Consider the following 3,723-nt stretch of genomic DNA (forward strand, 5'->3'; position numbering starts at 1 on the left):
GTCTTTTAAAGTTTTTTTTTTAATTAAAGCAATGAATCTTTTGTGAAAAAAAAAACTAATTTAGAAAATTTCCTGGTCAGTGTATGTGAGACGGCTTCCAAACCAAACCTTTTTCTTAATGGGTGGCTGTGGTGAATGGGCTGTAATTACGCCCACGGTCTCCGCCGGTATCTTACGCTGTAAGTGGTTTCTCCCGCCCGTGATCTCCGATGCGTGGGAGCGCCCGTGAGCGTGGCGGGGGTTTTCAGGAGTAGGGGGGAACTCCAGTCTCTGTGGTTCCGCCACATTCTGCATTCACGCCGGGGCCGCCACAATCCATTGCTGCTCCGCGGATGCAGCCCGGAAAACTGGCCCTCGTGCCCGGAATGTCATGCTGGAATGCTACACTGAGAGGTGCAGACGAGCCCAGAACCAGCCAACCATGGAGGAACTTTCCAGCCAGCTCCTGATGGATGCTTGCTCGGAAGCTCACGTCAGGAACTGCAGAAGGTGGATGGTCCTTGTGATCACGTGTCACGACCCTCGAGCCCATATCCCATCTCCAAGCTACGAACCCAGCCCTCTCACCTCATATAAACACCCTTATCACTTATCCATTTAGTAGTGACATTTAACCAAATCGTTTGAGAAAGCAGGATCAGTCAGTATCAGTAATAGTTTGGGGTTAAGGTCCCCGCTGCTCAGGGGCCTGGTGTTTCAGTAACAGTTTGGGGTTAAAATGCTGGTGTAATTTCCCGATTCTGGGATTTGAACCGGCGACCTTCTGAACACAGACACAGCATCGTAACTCAGTAAGCAGCACATACGCCGCATTGTTTGACAGGCTGCTACAACATTCTCCTGTGGATTCCTGATGTTCATCACTTAGTGGGGGGGGGGAGCCCCTTCTTTCCTGAAGTTCAGCACCCTCTGATAGACATGAGTCCCCCCGCCCAGATGTTGTGCATCACAAGCAGGAGGCTGTTCCATGGGGGGGGCTGAGCTTCTGCTGGCCAGACCAGGACTCAAACTGCTTTAGGCTGTAATGAAGAGCAGCTCTCAGACTGTCTTTGCTTGGTGTTTCCTGGCACTTCTCCTCCCATCTACTCATTCGTTGCTCTCTTCCTGTCATCAAAGAGCTGCCCCCTCTGCCCCCCACCCTCTACGTCTGCCTCCCTGCTCCTCGCCCTGTCACACAGCGTTAACCCCCCCCCCGATTGGTGTCCTCATGTGATGGGAGAGGTGTCCTCGCTGGCTGCCCGTGGGTCCTCGCTGCTCCCAAACGCCTCGAGCTGGCCGCTCCTCTCCCCCTCATCTGCTTTCCATTTACACCCCATCCTCTGCGAATCAGTGTCCGGATGCCACCTGGCTGTGGAGGAATGTGGGGGGGCGGGCTACGAGGGTGCACGCGACGCATTCCCCGCGAGTGTGACGCATTCCCTGCGAGCGCAAAACGGATACATACAAAAGCAGCAGCTGACTCCTCCCCGGCGAGCTTTTCCCGACGGCGCCGGTTTCCCGGCCCCCGTCTGCCAAACGCCACGCATCTTTATCGTCCTGACACGGGAGATTACGTGTCGGGGGGTGGGGTCGCCTTTCATGGCACAGGAAGAAAAGAGCGGCCTGTAAAGTATTTTCCAGCTCGGGGAAAGCATTTCTCCTCTAGGTATTCCGGCCGTTCCGGGTTCTCCCATGGCTCCGCTCTCTCTTCGTCCTCCTCCCCGCTCTGGCTCATTCTCATTGGCTCCCCATTCCTTCCTGTCCTAAACACCCCCCGCCCCGCAGATGTGTTGACAGAACTTTTTCGGAATACAGCAAGATGCATTAAAAGTGACAGCCAGCGGTGGGTGGTGGCACTGAGGGATCTCTGGCGGGCAGACGCACGGAAGGCGTGAGCCAGACCGCTGCACACACCCCACCCCTCGAACCCCACTCGCTGATAGCTGATACATACACAGATCCAGAGGGGCGAATGCGCACGGCTCGAATTTTGAACAGATCCTGAGAGCCCTGCACCTGTTTGCACTCATATTGAGATGCATGGGTGCAGACACCACGTCACACTCGCAATAAAAACGTAGCTTTTTAACCCCGAAACACCATGAAACAGTATAAATGAAAAACAACTTTCTCTGCATTTCCTGATGAACACCCCTATTTTGCAGGTGGTACAGTCGGGTTCATTAGTGCTCAAACCCAGGCCCGGCTATCCTCCTGCACACAGGCATGCCGCCCCACTCAGTGTCTCACTTAAGAAGGAGCCGGCCCCGCCAGCAAGTGCTCTCTACATGTCGCCCCCCCCCGCCGTGAAATTGGACATTTCTCCCCCGATTTGCCGTGAAATGGCGCGTTTGTCTGGATTAGCATTTAGCATTCTGGGGAGCCAGAGGCTGCGATCCAGGGCACCTGGCGGACAGACAGACGTGGCCCCAGCTTGATGAACCACACCTCCGGACCCTGAGCCACACACGGGTGCAAGACAGAGGGGAGACAAGGGCTGAGCTAAGGGACAGTCCAGGCGGGGCGGCCTGTAAAGGTGTGTCATAAACCAGGATTACTGGTGTGGGTTTGTCCTGCAGAATACACGGCTTTCTGGGTCCTGAAGCACGGAGCCAGCTGTGATCTGGAGGGTGGGGGGAGGGTGGGGGCCATAGTTTTCCCTGGCAGTCAGCTCCTGCTCCTCCTGCTAACTGGAAACACATGGCGGCCTCTCTCTCATTTTCTTTCCCATGAGCACACACGCACGCACACACCACACACACCTGTAAAAGTCGGCTATCCTCGGGCTCTGTACCCCTGTGCTCCTCATGGCTGAACTCAATGGCCCCTATCAGGCAAATTAAATTCACAGCCTTGCGTGTGGTGCACTTTAAATAGCTGTGATCGGCCAACAGCGGCGAATGAGCCGCATAGGGCATGTTCGCCTTTTCTGCTCCTCTTCTCCCATTGGCTCTTTTGCATTTCGCACATTTCTCTCTCGTCTTTGCCGGGCTGGACCTGACAGACCACAGATCGACTATAGACCTCATTGGAAGACATGAAAACCTTAGCCGATCTGGCATCATCTACGTCTCCAGGACTGAGAGCAGTCCATCTGATTCGGGCACAAAGACACCTCATGTCAGACCCAAAAGGACTCTGTGTTTTTATTGGACCAGGCTAAAGTAGTGTGCAAAGGCATTGGCAGTTTTTAGCTCTGGCTTGCTGCTGCCCCCTGCAGGGCTGGCTTACAATTGCGACGGGTCAAAGAGGCCCTGGCTCTGGATATGATTATGAAAGCATCAGGGCCCCTTTGACCCAGCTCAGCAACCCCTCCCCCCATTCTGTGTGTCCCCCCCCCTGTTCCACGTTCCTCCAATAGCTCCTGGTCTGCCCAGCTCGGGCCCCTGGCAAGAAGTGCTGCTCTTTTCTCTGCATTGTGCTGCTGCCATGCTGGTCAATATTGACACACTCTGGCTCTTTCTGTCCCACTATGGAGGGACAGCACCACACTACTGGGGCAGCAGTGGTGAAGTGTGGGGGAGGGTCCTGGCGACACAGCTGCCTCTACAGCAACGCTTTGTTGTTCCTCTTCATTTCCTCGAGGCGGGAAAGACGGGATGAGAGCAGCGGGATCCACGGCTGCCAAGTCAAACAGCCGGCTTGTTTGTGGACAAGTGTAAAGAGAGCAGAGGTAATCCCCCTACCGTTATTAACTTTGAGGGGTCGGGGGGGGGGGGGGTAGGGGGATTAGGTGTGGTGGCG

General features: G+C 55.1%; 1 protein-coding gene across 2 annotated transcripts in view; it reads left to right on the forward strand.

Moving 5' to 3' along the window:
- The window catches only part of trabd2b (TraB domain containing 2B), a 48,873-nt gene that overhangs the window by 20,276 nt on the left and 24,874 nt on the right, over positions 1-3,723 (forward strand). The gene's annotated exons all lie outside the window — the stretch shown is intronic.

This window comes from Brienomyrus brachyistius, chromosome 15 (assembly GCF_023856365.1).
Source record: "Brienomyrus brachyistius isolate T26 chromosome 15, BBRACH_0.4, whole genome shotgun sequence".
NCBI lineage: Eukaryota > Metazoa > Chordata > Actinopteri > Osteoglossiformes > Mormyridae > Brienomyrus > Brienomyrus brachyistius.